Here is a 19,902-nt window from a genome sequence, read left to right as displayed (position 1 = left end):
GAAAAGATCTAGGGTACGACATACTGAAAATGCCACAAAGCTGCGACACTCGATGGTGGAGCAAAAAGGGATTCACTATTTTAGAAATAGACTCGATTCCGTAGTTTTAACTTTAGAGAATGTGATTGAAAACGGAAAACCCGACGAGGCTGCTGAGTGTCGTGGGTATATATCCCAATTTCATAACTTTAACAACTTAATATTAGTCGTTGCATTAGACGAAGTATTAGGCGTAACAAATTCCCTGTCGGAATATTTACAAAGTTCCAAAGTTATTTTTACGGAAGCCGTTGCCATTTGCCAAGCTACTGTCAAGACCTTAGAAGATTGTAGAAACTCTGAACGCTTTGATTCTATTTGATAAGAAGCTACTAAAATCGCGGAATCGGCTTTTATTGCAATACCTGACCGTAACAGCGAACTATTAGCTTTACGTAAACGTAAAATTATTCCTAACAGGAGATTAAAACATAGTGTGGTAACAATTACAACGGGGACCAGGGAAACTGAAGCAAAAACCCTAATAGACCAGATGAGGTCCACCTATTTCGAATTAATAGACAAATTTATTTCGGAAATGAAAATCTGGCTATTAGAAAACTCTGGTCTATATAATGGTATCATGGCGTCTGACCCTAACTCTGAGAACTTCCTAAACGAAATCGATATCCTAACACATTGTAACACATACGATAGGTTTCATTTCGACCTTGATTCCTTAAAAAGTCAAATTAAAATTGCGAGAAATCTAATTATCCCCAAAAAATTTAACAGCGTAAGCGACTGCTTCCACTATTTAATGACCATGGAAGATGGCTTCCCTGACCTTGTTAAGTACTACAAGGTTGTTCAATGCATTCCTGTCGCAAACACCATCAGAAAGAAGTTTCAGTTCCCTGAAAAGAATAGCACACGTCTTCGAACAACTATGGGAGAATTTAGACTTTCAAATCTGGCTACGTTGTCCATTAATCGGGATTTGTCGAATTGTTTAAAAGAAAACCCTACTTTAGTGGTTGACGAATTTGGTAAAAGCTCTAATCGAAGAGTATCATTCTTTGATTAAATTGCGAGGGCAGAAAATTTTATCTTTCCTAAGAAAACGTTTAAATTAACATATTAGTGTCATAATTTTAAAATTTTAACTATAGTCAAGAAAATTCTTTAAAATCGGACATTTCAAAATTAATATACATAGATAGGGGGGGCGTCTTTAAATCAGACCGGGCCTGTGTGTTAAAAATTCCTGGCGGGGGTAGTGAAACTTTTGCATGTGAAGAATAGAAAGTTTCATATTTATGTAAAAATATTATACACTTATGGTAATAGTAAGTGTAGGTAGCTCTTGGCGTGGCATGAACGGCTTGATACCACTCACCTGCGCAATTTAACACGGCCACCTGAATTAAAGGCAATAAAAGTCGCAAGATGACTTGTACCTAATATAATTATTATTATTATATTGTTAGTAGATGAATTAGCCAGTTTCAATAATGTAAAGGTATTTTCAAACACCACAAGTACAGCCAACTTCAATAGTTTTGACACGTGATTTTATCTAAATTGGCCAAGAGGGTACCTTTGCGCGATACTACTTTTAAGAACGTGCTGCCTTATCAGTGCTAAATTTTGGATTAAAAAATAGTGATTGGTGAGCGATCCTTAAATTATGGTTTTATTAAGCAGTTTGATGGAAATAACATATTTTAGGTTTACCTCGGAATGTAACCTAAATACACAGTCGAATAATCCGGAATTAATGCCATTCAGCCTTGTAGATTGATTAACCACGCGTAAAATAAAGTAACTTATTTCTACGCCGCTAGTTATTTTTATTTCGTTGCCCCCCTAGTGGTAGGCCAACCGCAGAACACGTTGGCCTACCACCAGGATATTTGCGCGGCGGGAAGAAAACTTTAATTGAAAACTGGCAGAAGAAATCCTAGGCTTTTTAACTGATTAATTTGTAAAATTGGTAATTTTTTCATTTAACTGATTAATTTGTAAAATTGGTAATTTTTTCATTTAACTGATTAATTTGTAAAATTGGTAATTTTTTCATTTAACTGATTAATTTGTAAAATTGGTAATTTTTTCATTTAACTGATTAATTTGTAAAATTGGTAATTTTTTCATTTAACTAATTAATTTGTAAAATTGGTAATTTTTTCATTTAACTGATTAATATGTAAAATTTGAAGGGGTACTAAGGGCCAAACGTAAAAGACTCTCAGGTCAAAAAGTTGGGTGTACAATTTAAACCCCATCCCAAATGAAATCGTAGATAACTACTTGTAATTACATAATGTATTTTGCGTTAAAAATACATTATTTCGAGGGCTAGTGGAGACTTAACTTTCGCAGTCTGTTCAAGTTTTTGAGCGGTTTCACCTCTGTATTTATCATAAGTCTATAATATTTTTCCATAAGTTTCACTTTGGGGAATATTTTATTGAGAACTAGTAACGGAGTGACGTCATCACAAGAAGAAAATCTCCCTCTAGCGGGGCGCTGTCAAAGGCTACGTGTGACACGTTAGCAAGCGGACGCAAAACAGCGACGAAGCCCGTAATACAGTCTTGTGAATAGCGCTCAGTAAAACTTTTGTGAAGAATACGAAGTGTCACACTTATGTAACAATCTTATACACTTATGATTTATGCAAATGATAAAGTAAAACTATCATAATGTTTTACATTTACTTAATTGTTACACCACTACGATATGATTCAAAAATATTTTTATTATCCTGACGCTAATTTTCCTGTTTGTTGTCAAAACAGGAAATAAATAATAAAGGGCGGGACATATACAAAAAAAAGTGTACTAAACATCGCTTCGGCGGGCTCTGCTCATTTTAGAGTTGGATAAGAGGGAAGTCAGCAATAACTCTTGAAATAAGACGTTCTTACGACACTCCCTAATTCTACAATAATTAAGATATTAAACCTCGGTTTTTTGCATAATTTTGTTAGAAAACTTAACTAGTCTATGATTGAAGATTTACATTCGAATTTATTTTTAATATTTAATTTTAAATATTTTACCAACTACAGTATTTGGAAACTGGTGGCCTTGAAAAAATCTCAACTAGTGGACCGATTTTTACACACAATCCTAGGAATTTGTGTGTATTAGTTTCACGTACAGTGTAGCCGATGCCGATGCCGCCGTGTCGCGCATATCTCTTTAACAGTTAGGTCTAGAAAAGTCAATGATATCTCGTTTGAATGTACATACCTCGGCCTCGATAGCCTTTCATAAAGTTTTGAAATCGGAGCCCTAGAAGTTGTGCAAATGCCCAATTTACTATTTTATTTAAAATTAAGTCCGATAACGTTAAAAAACTATTTTTGGTTAGGTTAGGATTCAGCGGATTTACACCAGTTCTTCGGTTATATCAGTAAATATTAAATTGAAGTATAGTTTCCAGGGTAATTTACGGGACCCCAATTTTCGGGGTTTTATATTTTCGCCTAAAAGTCTACATAACGTTTCTTATTTTGAGAGTTATATTTTTGAATAGCTTTGGTTTCCAATAACCTAGATTTGCAATTACATTGCTTAATTTTCATTCAAAGTAAGGTTTTTTGGACAGCGTATACGGACCCCCGCAACTTCCGACATTGTAAATCAGTGTGCTTATAGAAGTCTACCCGCGAGTTTCCCTCTCGCATTTTTCCAGGCCGTTCGCGCCGCGCTTTCAACGTATGACCGGAAGTAAAATAATTGTGACACTCAACGTTTGCGAAGATAAAACAAATAAGTGTGACCGGAAGTAACCAATAAAAGTGACACTCAACGTGTGACCATTAGTAACAAATAAATGTGATACTCAACGTCTGACCAGAATTAACAAATAAGTGTAATTGCAAATAAGTATGGCCGTGGATATATATTGGTTTTGTCACCGGCGTTGCAGGCTGCTGTGAATAGCTCAAAGAAACTTAACACATCAGGAGGATTGTGTGTATTCTGACCGTCGTACGTCTTGTTAAAATTAAAACTACTCTCCATAGGTTTGAAATAAATCTTGTTTACGATTGAAAATGGCACCGCTAGCCAAAGGAACTAATTTTATATTCAATTAAAACCGTATTTTTGTGTAGTTAGCCCAACTGACCCAAGAAGTCGCTACGTTCTTGGTGAGCGACTTTCTTAAAAAAAATAGTAAAATTCAAATGTAACGAGCTAAAGTATCGTTTAATTTCATGCACGAGTCATCTTTCATCGCCTTCTGCAACTTGAAGGCGTCGATACTCGTACGAGCTTCTTCCACTGTTCGTGGTAAAGCGTCACAGACCAAGAAAGCTTTGTTCGCAGAAGGAAAAACGAAGAATGGAAGAGTTTTCTTTAACTTGGAACGATCTCTCAAAACTGGACCGGCAGCAGGTTCTTCGGGAGGTAAATAGGCGGGTCTGGGTTGCACGTCCGGATCTTCAGCGTTGGATGACTGCTCGCCATCGACGGATTCAGATAAACGCTTGCACTGATTCGTGATGCCGTCTGACGTTGAAGGATACGTTTCTATGCATTGGCTTGCGATGATCAGGGGCGGCTCAAGGGCCGGGCAACCCGGGCAACTGCCCGGGGCGCCGGTTTGAGAGGGGCGCCGAAATTGAGTTGTGAGCCTTTTTGGTTTACCAAGAATCGGATTTGTTTATAAAAATTTTAATGAAAGCATAACATAATTTGAAAAATCTTTAGCTAATTGGAAATACAAGCTGTTTTACCAACCAAAATGTCCAACATCGTCGATGAACGGTTTTTGCGACTATTTTTTTACAATAGTAAATAAACCATAAAATTACGGGGCATAGTTCTGACGGATAAAGCATTTTCCTGGTATTTTCATTATAAACCAGGGTATATAATATGAAGAAGAAAAAGTGGTTGGGCGATAGTACAAGAATAGAAGGGTGTCAGAATTTTTAGCCCGGTGTACCTAGCAACAGGGGCCATACCACCGGAAGCCTATCATCATAGTGCCCTACGCCAGCGTCCCCACACCCGGACAGGTGACAAATCCAGCGAGGGGCTAGCCAGTAAGAATTTGTCTGTACACCAATTACGTAATCAATAATGAGTACAGATGAGTACACATGATTACGATGAGTACAGACCGATTACGTTGAGTACAGAATGATTAGGATGAGAACATAATGATTACGATGAGTAAACAGGCAACCCAAATCTTTAAAATTGTTACAGATGAGTAATTAAGTACGGGGTAATTCCAATGAATACGCGTGATTACAGATGAGTACGAAAATTACAAATGATTACGGGATTACAAATGAGTTCAAAAGATTACCGAAGATTACAGTTAGGGTGAACACCGATTACGGGAAGCGGTTAGCCCCTCGGGTAGTAGTACCCTACTACTGATGGTTGCACCTTTGACGCAAACCACTCAACACAGCAGAAGGTGCAGCAATGGGTGGACCAATCCTCACTTCGCACACAGCCGTGGGATTAAGAGTGGATGCTATAGCAACTCCAGCCGACACCCTACCTACGTAGGTAAAGAGTCATACCCTTTGAAGAGAGCTCCTAAAGGGGAACGACAGCGGTCCACATAAAACGGGCACAGCTGGCACCGGAGATCCCGGTGCGACTCCAAAAGGCCGAGAAACAGGAACAGAATTATCAAAATTATTTTAAGCACTAGAGGAAGGTTCAGCCTAATAATAAAAATATAATTCAATTATGTAATTGTTAAACGTTGAACGAAAAATAGGCTTTTACTGTATTCTTCCCCCTTAATCTGTCGTGTGTCCGTGGTTAGCGTTAGTCACTTCTATTTTACGCGCACGCGCAGAAAGCCATTTATTAGTTTCAGTTAAATAGTTTTAGTTAGATAGATATTAATTAGAGACACGTTGAATTGAATTAAGATTATAAAAAAAGGAAATTAAGAGAAGCCGTTGAATCAGAAAAGAAAGCGACAGCTTAAAAAAAGTTCTTAAGTGTAGGCCTTAAAAAATGCCGCCAAATACTGTTTTAATTAAGTTGTTAAAGCAATAAAGCGTTCTATCAAATAGGCCCAAAACCGGCCAAACGTTTCATACAGACTATAGAGCTAGTTCATCAGGACTAACAAAGTTTGTTATTCTTTGGTTTAAGAGAATTTGGCTTATATCCTGTCTTTATATGAATATTTTAGAGACGTACCTTTAAGCATATGTAACATAATTGCTCAGTAGTATGCCACTGTACCTTTATTCCATTCAAAAATCTTCACTAACGGTTTGTTTCACCACGAACCAGTAAAAAGGTGGACTACGTTAGATTTTAACCTTTTTATTCATCCTAGTAATTTTGGGAATCACACTATTGGCTACTAACATATTTATTTAAGCCAATGGAAAACCTCTAAATTGAGAAGGAATTTTTTGCGTCGGAATTTTAGTCAGCCCAATGTAGCTTTATTGAAATTTATAAACTCGCTCGGTTTGTGCGGATGAAGTTAAATACTGAGTAGTTTAGAAAAATAAAAGGAAAATGACCAATACGGTTCGGTTCAGAGATCACTTTCCGAAAATGAAATAAGTAGTCGAAGTGGGATATTCCACCAGCGTTATTAAATCCCATACCAAGCCTAGAAGAGTTAGGCCTAGGCTCAAAAGAATTTGCAAAGACTCCAACCTTGTAGATGCCCCGGAAAAGATCAACCTGAATTTCAACTATTTTTTCCAATAAACCTGCTTCTTTTATTTGACAATGCAAATTTATTTTAGAACGTGAGTCTCCGAGAACTTAATTAATTGGCAAAATAATTACATTAGCAGAACTTGACACTATATTTTAGCTCCCAAGCCTTGGTTGTTCAAACCGGTTTGTTTACTAAAATAATGGCCGTCGGTTTATCAGACGTAAAGCTATTTGGGCGACGGTATTATAGGCATTTGAGATTCGATGACGTCAAATATGACATAAAATATGATATCAAATATTACGAAGGGTATGTATGACGCAATATCTGTGAAACAAACCGTTAGTGAATAAATAATGCTAGTGGCATACTTATGAGTAATTATGTTACATATGCTTTTAGGAGTGGTAGCCTGTAGGAGGGACCCTAGGTATTGAAGTACGTTTGGGGTTAAGAATATTTTCATGATCTAAGTTTCTTTTTAAACCCATGGATTTGAGACTAGTATTTTGCTTATTTACACAAAGTATTGAGAAAGTGATTAAAGGGATTATTTATTGTTATGAAAACGGTAAATTTATAACATGGACTTGGTTATGTTTTTTACCGGGGGGGGGGGGGGGTAGTTTAATTTAGTCTCAAAATAAAAGGGGCGCCAAAAATCCCCCTTGCCCGGGTGTATAAAATTTCTTGAGCCGGCCCTGGCGATGATTGAGACCCTCCTGCGCTAGCGTTCGATGGAACTCTTCGTTGACGTACTCTGTGACATTATCGACTTCATACCCTAGTCTTTACAGCGTAGCTGCTACGTGACGTTTATCTTGGTCTTTCATGCCAACTCTGAAGATCTGCTTTTCGAACATTTCTTGGACCAGCAGCAAGATGAGCAGAATGTAACGGCTGCTCTACCTTGAGGTCCAGTCTATACAGACTTTCAACTTTTCCAGGCAGACGGAGATTTTTCTTGTCCAAGATATTATCGTAAAGACCATGGCATTGAACTCAAAATTAGAGTTTCGCTTCATGACACTCTTCCAAGAGAAAACGTTACATGCGAAATCGCTAATATGCCAGACATTGTGGATGACTTCTCGGCAGAGCTTCTTCCCGATTCGGAACTGGATTCAGATGTCTCCTTTCACCGTCTGCTGTCATCTGCGCTTTATTTCCAATCTGAAAGTTTCAGGGGTATCAAATTTTCAGAACTGGATAAACTTTGAGGCGTCATTCGTAATGCGCTGTGTGGCAACAGAGTCAAAATATCAATTATCTTCTGAAGTCGTGCAAGCAATCACGCCATTTTCTGCGAAGAATGCTACACAGTTCTTGATGCCGCAACTAAACGCTCTCGAGTATTTTTGCCTTCTGACGCTCTCTTAGACTCCGAACAGTTCTTAGAGATGTGGGAGAACTTATTGCAGTTATAGCATCTGAGCCGGATTCTTCGTCTGTGCCAACTGTTCTCACTCTCTAAGGATGACGCCAATTTTTTTCGTACTGCAGTGACCAGATTTACGAGCTAACAGCCTGGATGACTCCTCAAAAGCGTTTCCATCCCGGGTTGCACGGCCCATCAATAACCTCTCCAGCTCGACGACAATCTGCTTTCCCTCTGGTAGGGTGTCCCATAATATTACAAACTCTCGATACTCGTCTTGTGGCAGCGACTCAAATATACAGACTATGAGGATACAGCGTGGCCATGTCGACATCTAAAGATTTCGTTGCTCGCATTAGCTGTGCGAGAGGTTTTCGGATCCGATTTGATGACTTGTTCGAAAATCTCTTGGAGCTTGTCCCACATTTCTTAGGGCGTCTCGCAATTGGAATTATTTTGTTGATCGAAAATACTGAATATCAAGAAGTTTAAGCTTTCTAAAAATATTTGACTGCAGAAATTCTAAACCATAGAAATGTCATAGTTAACTATAAACACGGTTGAAGAGGTAAAAAAAAAACCTTTACCTCTTCAACCGTGTTCATTGTTACCTTTAGACGCGGTGATTCTCCCCCAGTAGCACACGAAATCCAATTTTTGGTCGGGCAGGCGTCGGAGTCGGATTTTGTACGTCACGCCGACGCAATACCGACTACTACTTTAACTATAATTTTCAATCGCGATCGGGCCGACGGTATCTTACGAGCGTTGTGTAAACATAAATTTTCATAATACTCAAATTTTCAACTGAGTAAAATACAAATCAAATCGTGGTTGGGCCAACGTCGGCAAAGTGGAGAAACTCCTTTGCTTCACGCGATAAATCTATGGAACTAGTATGCCAGTTTGGCCTGAATAATCATTAATTTGGCTAGAGTATAATTCCTTTTTCAGTGTTTTTTTTAAAGTTATACCAAAGAGTAAAATGCTTATTATTAAAACATTGATATTATTTGATCTTTTCTAACTATTATGTCTTTCTCAAAATTAATTTAAATAGTTGTTTTCTTTAGTTATATTGCCTTTTATTTGGCGGTTTTTGAACTACAGCAACCTTTGCTTGGCCACGGCCCCCTGCACGCGCTCACGCTGCTCGCGACGATAGCGGCCCCGGCGATCGACTGAAAATTGCGAAAGTGAAATTAGTTAACTTTTTTCCTACATCGACCTTTGGCGCTGACGTAACAACTAAGAAATGGCTGGAGTATATGGCGAAAACGTTCCAATTTTTAGAGTTTCATTAATTATTACTAATTGTGTAATTTTAGGGTTATAATTTCTTTCCGTAATCTTTAAATTACTTATTAATAAATAAGTAAAATACGTTTGGATATTTTTAAATCAAAATACGCGCCGAGAAAACCAGACAAAGAAGACGCTGTCGACGTTAATAATGTAAACAAAAGAACTAGTCATGTGTCCGCTCATCAGCTGTTGTTTTTCGATTTTATTCTTACAGTTCTTTGATAGTAAGTTGTTTTAATATTTACAAAGTTAACTTCAATTTAAGTAAATAAGTAGTAAATGTAATGCAGATTATAAAACTAGAATATTATTTTTACAGTTAACAAAGTCAGACAATGTTGAAGATTGCTGAAAATCTATGTATGAGACATGTAAGCATTCTAAATCACAGACTCACTAGTCTCACTCACAGTTCACAATATGGTTTAGGTCTAAATGTAGAGATTCCCATTTTTTTTACCATAATTTAAGTTAAAATTGGTTTTTGTTAATTGCTTTTAAGAATCTCGATAACTTAGTAGTCCCACGCTCACATTAAAGTAATCAGCTTTTTTCAAGTAAAATTCATCAAGATTCAATTAAAATTACTGGATGATGTAGGAACATGCTGGATGATGTAGGAACATGCTGGATGATGTAGGAACATGCTGGATGATGTAGGAATATGCTGGATGATGTAGGAATATGCTGGATGAGGTTGAAATATGCTGGATGATGTGGATAAACATTCTTTTCGTTTCTGATGGTAGTTATATTCGAATTTGAGACCTAATCGTATATTGGCTCATATGTAATGCCACCAATTAAGTAATAGGTAGTGACATACATCTGGTTCCAAATCCTACGATTACGCATTAGCCTCACAACAGACTATCATTAACTGAAGTTCCTTAAAATGCAAACCACAAACCAATCTTCCATGTGAAGTGTATGCTTCGTTGACTACAAAATCATTCCTAGAGATGCTCTTAATCCACAGTTTGCATAAATTTTCATCAGCGGGTAACTGATGAAATGACACTTTGGTCTTCTTAAAAGTAGATGAACACAATGGAACAGAACAATGCTGGTATTTTTTAAATGGGTAATTTGGAGGGGCAGGTCACTTCCTTGATTAACGACGCACCTCTCAAAAGATTAAATCGTTATTATTTTGATTAAATTCAATTTAATCACGATTAGGTTGATTAAATCATGTTTAATTAATTAATATAATCTTTAAATCTATTTAATCATGATTAAATGATTAAATCTGATATAAATGATTAAATCTGATTGAAACAATTAAATCTGATTGAAACAATTAAATCTGATTGAAACAATTAAATCTGATTGAAACGATTAAATCGTGATTAGTATGATTAAATCGCGATTAGAAATTAGAACGAGAATCAGAATGATTATATTGGTGATTGGAATGATTATAATTGTGCGTGATTTTATCGAGCTTATTAGAATAATTTACTAAGTGATTAGAATTATTATTTCGTATTTACCGCGCTCGATAAAATCTCGATTCGACCGATTATATTGATTAAATCGTGATTAAAATGTTTAAATCATGATTAAGTTTAAATCGTGATTAAAATGTTTAAATCATGATTAAGTTTAAATCGTGATTAAAATGTTTAAATCATGATTAAGTTTAAATCGTGATTAAAATGTTTAAATCATGATTAAAATGTTTAAATCATGATTAAGTTTAAATCGTGATTAAAATGATTAAATCTAATTAAAATGTTTAAATCTGATTAAAATGATTAAATCCTGATTAAAAAGATTAGATCCTGATTAGAATGATTAAATCTCGTTTAAAGCGTGGTTAGATTTTCTAATCTTGATTAATTTTTGTTGAAGAAATAAAAAACAATGAAGATATTTTGTAACAAAGTCATTCAACAGTACTAGTCCGTTCTTACTAGTCAGTTTTCTGTTGTACTACCATCGTTTCATTAATTGCTATGTATATATATATTTTAACCAAGTCGAAAATAAACCGTTCATTACTTGTAGCTGATGTCACTGGATTTATTTCGGTATCTGCGCTCTGCTCCGTGTTGCTGTTGAAAACTTCAACAATTTTTTTAATTTTAATTACGCTGATTTAATCACGATTACCTTGATTTAATAATTTTACTATGATTAAGACGCACCCAAAATGGAAGTGACCTGCCCCTCCCGGTAATTTTCACTTATTAAAAAAACAGGATGTAACGCAGCCAGGGTAATGGCATTTGAGCAAATATTAATGTTTTATCTTATGCAAATTATAAAGAACAAAGTTTGGTGAATATGACAAAAATTATGAGCAGTTATCATAATTATAGTCTTAAATAACTACAAAATACAGTTTTTAATAACTTGAAAACTCATTGCCAATACAAAACTTAAACCATTTATGGTTAGGCTTAGCAATAAAATGTTACCACTCAAAATATTGAAATATTTATTAAAAAAACTTTTTTGAAATGAAAACTTACATACTTAAAAAGTGTAATTACTAATTGTTTGTTACAAACTTCTCCAAATTCAATAAAACAGTTGGAAAAAAACTTCACTAATGCAAATTCATCGCCATTGAAACGTATGTTAAACTTCCCGCCTCTTTGATAGATTCCGGTTGTTACACCAGCGTTCCAAGCGACGGAAAATCGCTGTCGCGAAAATACATGGGGAGGAAATTCTTTGCCGGGGCTGCTATCGTCGCGAGCAGCGTGAGCGCGTGCAGGGGGCCGTGGCTTGGCCGTGGCCCGGTAATCCTGTTAAAAAAAAAACGTTAGAGTCTTAGAGATAAAAATTGAATCAAGTAGTCAATCAACACGAGGGAGTCAGGGGGATTATATCATCTGTTTAGTCGGTTTAATAATAATATCGACTTGGATTCTTAAACAATAATTGTGTGAAATTCATTTATCACGATGATTAGAAGATTAAATAATATTAAGTTCCAGGCGTGTTAAGCATAAGCCTACTCTTCGGTAGTACCGCCAATATTTAAGCCTTGGTCATAATGGAAGAATAACAGCAAAAGTCGCCTTACAAATATGAACAGGATAAATTAAAACTATTATTGTCCATAGAAGCGGTATAATGTTACTAAATTTAAATAGAAGACATACGCATGGAAGTCTATTTCAAAGTTTAATTAAAAAAATTACAAATCTTCTAAAATATTTTACAGTAGCTTTCGAGCTCGAAGCGCTTTTACAAACTGATCAGTAAATAAAGAGCTTCGAGCTCGAAAGGAAAGCTACTGTAAAATATTTAAAAAGATTTGTTAAACATTTTTATTAAAATTTTGAACATAATTCCACGCGTATGTCTTCTATTTAAATTTAGTAACATGAACAGGTTATTCTGAGAGGCAAAGGCTAAGACAAAAAAATTCTTAAGTGTTATGGCTGACAAACACATAGCTGTAGAGAGTGGTGACTCTGATGAAAGGGATTTATATGAGGCTGGTCAATTGAATGCTAAGTAGTTATAAGAAGAGTTGATGATGCGGAAGGTGTGGATTCACCTCGCTTAGTAGATGTGGGAGGTAAAATGGTAGGTGTGATATGAATGCCAATTTGAAAGGGCTGTTGTGGATGACTCTGTTTTTGCTGGTGTAAAACTGGACTTAGTTTCTTCTGACTTGCCTAATATTCCAATAAAAAGTACTGAAAATTTAAAATACTGATGGGTAGCTTTTGGAGGATGAAACCTAATGGAAGCTGTGAGTTGTCCAAGCTCTTTACTCAAGACAGGGTGATAGAGAGAGGCTAGCTGATTGTTGTTATGCTCATTTATCTTTAGTAGAAGGAAAGTGAGGGTCTGGCGCCAGTCCCGGGGTCGGGGTCAGGTTCGGGATCGGGGTCCGGGATTTAAGGGGTGAAATGAGGGTAAAATCATCGAAAAGTCAATGTATTTATGATATTTCTCGCGACGATTTGTTTTCTCATATATCAACATATTGTGTTCAGGCCAACTTGTTCATTTATCTCCGCTTATCTTGAAAGACACTTGAACGTATATCTTATCGCGTTTTATCGTACGGAATAAGTTGAAATGATGTAAAAAGTGATAACCTAGGCGGCGAGCGCGCGGATTACCCGGGGCGCGGTTAATTTGAATTTAAGAGTGTTTTGACGTCATGGAATATTCGTTGTTAAAGTAGAATGGAAATATTTTTTAACTTCATTTTAATATCATTGTAGTACGCTTGGCACTTGAACCTATCTCACGAGTATTTCTTAAAACGAATATCTCGATCGCGTTTTATCGTACGAAATAAGTTGAAATTATGTAAGTTGTATGATACTTAATAACCTAGGCGGGAAGATAGTGTTCGCGCGCGCGTGCGTGGATTTCCTGGGAGGCGCGGATTGCCCGGGGGCGCGGTTAATTTGAATTTAAAACATGGATTCCCTCTCCGAAATAATTCATGTACCCAAAATTGGACCGCAAGTTTTTTTCTTTTTAGGGGAAACTCTATGGGAGTTTAACATTACAATAAAGCTAATAAGTCCAGTTTGGGGTACTTTTAGTTCGAAATGGGGTACATAGGGCCGAAAATGGTGACTTTGGTCGTTTTTAGGGTACTTTTGGTCTATTTTGGTCCATTTTTGGGTACATCAGAAAAGCAGTTGGAAAAACGAAAAGCCTTATTTTTTTTTTCACCCATCCCCAAACTCTAAACATTTATTGCTATAACTTATTTATCGCTTCCGTAGGTATAAAATAAGATAAAAACCACTTATCTATTTTTAATTTCGGTAAATTAAAAATACTTAATTAATGTACTAAGTTACGTTTAAAAGAACCATTTGTAACAATTCCAATATATAAATATAGGTAAAAGGATTGAAAAAATACTTAAAGTAAGTGGTTTTACTGATAAACTCTAAAGGAATTTAACTTTAAAGGGTATCTTAGATTATTGTTTTTAATTTTATTCAAGTTGAAAACGTATTAAGAGTCCTTCAAAGTACTATAAAAGGATTTTATTTACGAACTAAATTCATATTTTCTTCAAACTTTCAATTAGCTTTTAATACTATTTAAATACGGTAAAATAGAATTCTAATACACAAATATAGTCAGAAAGATACTATCAAACACTAAAATTAAAATTAAATGAAATTTGTGTGGATAAGATTTGTAAATATAATTTTGAAAATAATTAGTTTCACGCTTTATTTAAGTCGAGCAATTACATTTTTAAAAATGAATGAAGTTAAACAATATAAAAATTTGTAAATATTGTAAATATTTTTATACAATAAAGAAATTAAGAAATGTTTTAATTAAAATATCTTTTATTTTCTACAATTGTTATCTTTTATTACTATAAATATTCCAATATTAAATGGGAACCACGTATGCGTAACAATTTCAATATGTAAATATAGGTATAAAAATACGATAAAAACAATTACCTATATTTTAAATACGGTAAAATATAAATACATTTCCGATATGTAAATAGGTAGAATAACAATATGAAAAATTCCTTTTTCTACTTTTAATACGACAACACACAACTCTGATACGCAAATATATACAGAAAATATTAAAAAAAAAAACAATTTTCCGATACACAAATATAGATAAAGAAATACTATAAAATGTAAAAAGGTAGAAAAATACTACACATTAACCATTATGAATTTCAGCTTACAACATCCTTCACGTATAGAGCATAACATATATGTTCAGAGTTAACTTGTTTCCTCGTTATCTTTATCTCATATGTTTTAAATAGCGTATGGAATAAGTTAAGAATGTACTGAAATGATGTATGTTAAAACCTCGTATAATAAAGAGTAAAACATAAATTCAGAGTCGGCTCGATTACTTAAGCGAATAACACAGAGACGTTTCCAGTGTAGTCACGTAGGAAGAAAAATACTACAACAATCTCTATACTCTACATTCAACACGTTAAAATATATTTCCGAAATGCCAATATAGGTAGTGTAATACTACAAAATCTCTATACTCTACCTTCAATACGTTAAATTACATTCCAATATGTAAATATAGGAGGAAAAATACTACAAAAGCCTCTTTTCTTGGCGTTCAATATGTTAAAATAGATTTCTGAAATGCAAATGTAGGTAGTAAAAATGATATGCCTCCGATCGAATCGTTCATTTTTTCCTATTTATTTAAATATAAGTATTTAAATTAGAATTGCTTCTAGTGTTCGGCAGTCGATTAATTTTTATCTATGAATAAAATAAGCTCGGCTATATTTAAATAATATTTATTTAAATAACCAATAGTTGAATAAAAAATGTTAAATGTTTAAATAATCGAAAGTGAATAAGCCTATTATTTAAATAAAACAAACAATTATTTAAATAAATACCACTTTTATTCAAATAAATGCTTGGTTGCGTAAAAAACATAATTAAATAAGTTAAAATGATATTCTTTTTACCAACGTTTTTTTAAATAAATCGGAAAATTTGTGGATAATGAATAAACAATTCCTAACACTAATTGCTTCATTAAATTATGCATTTGTTCTTTAAACAATACCTGAATTTGAAATTATATAACATAAAAAAATAGTTTAAAAATAAAACTATATCAAGGTATTACACTCAGGTAAAGAAAAAATTAGTTGCATTATGTTTTTATATTTCTTTCTTAATTACAGTGATGCTTAAAAGCAAACCTCAAATCTATAAAACAAAGAGTATTTTTAACAAGGGATAACTTTATTTAAATAGATGCTTTGGTGACATCTAACGGCGGCAATGGAAAATAATAAACAAAATACTAAAATTACCATGTGTTATTAAAATTTTAATTGCTATATTATATTTATGGTATGTACTTGAACCCATTATGGTATTTGAAATAGCTTAATATATGAAGAAAGTAAACGTATTTCTTAACGCATAGAAAGCGTTATTATTTTTATAATTTATTAATTAACTATTAATATGGTTACATTATTTACGATAAGTAAGTTGTATATATAACAGTTGGAAGTTCAAAACGTATTAAGAGCCCTTCAGAGTACTATAAAAGGATTTCATTTACAAACTAAATTAATATTTTATTCAAACTTTCAATTCGTTATAATTTGAATTTAAATGAAAACATCATGGATTATAGGTGCGTAATCTACTATTAGACCGAACGGATTAAAAAATTCTTAAAGTAAGTGGTTTTACTGATAAACTCTAAAGGAATTTTGGAATTTTCTAGAATAGCAAAGTAAAACTAAAACGTAAACCAAGTTTAAAACGAAACTAATAACTGGGAGAAAGGTTGAAGTAAGTAATTTTTTTGAATTTTCGTTTTTTAATTTTTGAGTTCCCTATATTATTATAAACTAAATTAAATATAATTTTACAAAATTTGTGATAAAAGATCTGCTCCTTCGTGTTTTACATATATTTAAAAACTCGAGATTTTAATGAATTGTTTTCAAAGCATGAAAAATATAGCAGATCCTTTGATTTTAATTGTAGTTAGTAGTTACTTAAAAAAGTCGCTAGCTGACTTGGAGCTGGTGTAGTTAAATTTTAAAAATGTGTATTTTAAATTTTGTTTGTAAAAGTTTTTTTTTGAAAAAGTTTAGCATTATAGTTTAAATATATTAAATAAAATAAAATAAAATATAAATTATACATTTGGTTTAGTATTTTACTATTGCAAGTAAAAGTAACAGTAATTTCAATTACTTTTTTAGTTTTTTTTGACAAATATGTAAACTATTTAGTTATTTCAAAAACAAATACGTCGAATTATTTGGTATTCGAAATACTATTGGTTAGTTTTTATATCTTTAATTTTATTTTTCAGAACAATTTCTCTTTGTCTAGCTTCTTCTAACTTTAATTTAGATGGCCTTAAAGCCAAGTATTTAACAAATTTTGTAACCAAATAGATGGACCTTTAAACAATTTTTCAGTCATGTAGTCAAGGAAATGTTCAAATATACGTGTATTTGGTCATTTTGATGGTCAAATAGCCCACTATGGAACTGCCAGATGATAGTCAGACGTTGAGACGCGGGTGGCGCCCGTGCCCCAGCGTCCGCGCCCTCGCCCTGATGGTGCCCCGAGCCCCCGTCGACGTCTGAAATGTGAAATGGGGCACTGACGGGGCTGGCGCGGACGCTGGGGTCTAATAGTAGATTACGCACCTATAATCCATGATGTTTTCATTTCAATTCAAATTATAACGAATTGAAAGTTTGAAGAAAATATTAATTTAGTTTGTAAATGAAATCCTTTTATAGTACTCTGAAGGGCTCTTAATACGTTTTGAACTTGCAAAATAAATTAATGTACTAAGTTACGTTTAAAAGAACCTTTTGTAACAATTCCAATATGTAAATATAGGTAAAAGGATTAAAAAAATACTTAATTATCCACTCTAAAGTCCAATTTTCAGGTATTAGTAAGTATTTCATACAAACTAACTTCTAAGTTTGAAAAAAAAAATGGATTATATAGTGAATAAAAAATCCTTTTAAAGTACTTTGAAGGACTCTTTATACGTTTTGAACGTTTTGAACTTCTAAAATAAATTAATGTACTAAGTTACGTTTAAAAGAACCTTTTGTAACAATTCCATTATATATATAAAAAAAACCGTGATAAATAGTAAAACCCACTTATTGTTCAATAAATACATTTCAGATACACAAATTAATTAAATAAAAGTGTTTAAATAAGAATCGCTTCACTAAATTATGCATTTGTACTTTAAATAATACCTGAATTTGAAATTATATTAGAATAATTATATTGTTAAACTTCTTTCATTTTTAAAAATGTAGTAGAAAATGAAAGATATTTTATTTAAAACATTTCTTAATTTCTTTATTACCTAAAAATATTTACAATATTTACAAATTTTTATATTGTTTAACTTCTTTCATTTTTAAAAATGTAATTGCTTGACTTAAATAAAGCGTGAAAATTATTAGTTTCAAATGATATTTACAAATCTTATCAACTCTAAAGTCCATTTTCAGGTATTAGTAAGTATTTCATACAAACTAACTTCTAAAATATGGATTTAGTTCGTAAATAAAATCCTTTTAAAGTACTTTGGAGGACTCTTTATACGTTTTGAACTTGAATAAAATTAAAAACAATAATCTAAGATACCCTTTAAAGTTCGGTCTAATAGTAGATTACGCACCTATAATACATGATGTTTTCATTTAAATTCAAATTATAACGAATTGAAAGTTTGAATAAAATATTAATTTAGTTTGTAAATGAAATCCTTTTATAGTACTCTGAAGGGCTCTTAATACGTTTTGAACTTCCAACTGTTTTATATACAACTTATTATCGTAAATAATGTAACCATATTAATAGTTAATTAATAAATTATAAAAATAATAACGCTTTCTATGCGTTAAGAAATACGTTTACTTTCTTCATATATTAAGCTATTTCAAATACCATAATGGGTTCAAGTACATACCATAAATATAATATAGCAATTAAAATTTTAATAACACATGGTAATTTTAGTATTTTGTTTATTATTTTCCATTGCCGCCGTTAGATGTCACCAAAGCATCTATTTAAATAAAGTTATCCCTTGTTAAAAATACTCTTTGTTTTATAGATTTGAGGTTTGCTTTTAAGCATCACTGTAATTAAGAAAGAAATATAAAAACATAATGCAACTAATTTTTTCTTTACCTGAGTGTAATACCTTGATATAGTTTTATTTTTAAACTATTTTTTTTATGTTATATAATTTCAAATTCAGGTATTGTTTAAAGAACAAATGCATAATTTAATGAAGCAATTAGTGTTAGGAATTGTTTATTCATTATCCACAAATTTTCCGATTTATTTAAAAAAACGTTGGTAAAAAGAATATCATTTTAACTTATTTAATTATGTTTTTTTACGCAACCAAGCATTTATTTGAATAAAAGTGGTATTTATTTAAATAATTGTTTGTTTTATTTAAATAATAGGCTTATTCACTTTCGATTATTTAAACATTTAACATTTTTTATTCAACTATTGGTTATTTAAATAAATATTATTTAAATATAGCCGAGCTTATTTTATTCATAGATAAAAATTAATCGACTGCCGAACACTAAAAGCAATTCTAATTTAAATACTTATATTTAAATAAATAGGAAAAAATGAACGATTCGATCGGAGGCATATCATTTTTACTACCTACATTTGCATTTCAGAAATCTATTTTAACATATTGAACGCCAAGAAAAGAGGCTTTTGTAGTATTTTTCCTCCTATATTTACATATTGGAATGTAATTTAACGTATTGAAGGTAGAGTATAGAGATTTTGTAGTATTACACTACCTATATTGGCATTTCGGAAATATATTTTAACGTGTTGAATGTAGAGTATAGAGATTGTTGTAGTATTTTTCTTCCTACGTGACTACACTGGAAACGTCTCTGTGTTATTCGCTTAAGTAATCGAGCCGACTCTGAATTTATGTTTTACTCTTTATTATACGAGGTTTTAACATACATCATTTCAGTACATTCTTAACTTATTCCATACGCTATTTAAAACATATGAGATAAAGATAACGAGGAAACAAG

Source organism: Leiobunum rupestre, chromosome 1, assembly GCF_980474605.1.
Source record: "Leiobunum rupestre chromosome 1, qqLeiRupe1.1.hap1, whole genome shotgun sequence".
Classification (NCBI taxonomy): domain Eukaryota; kingdom Metazoa; phylum Arthropoda; class Arachnida; order Opiliones; family Sclerosomatidae; genus Leiobunum; species Leiobunum rupestre.
This window is presented reverse-complemented; position numbering follows the sequence as displayed.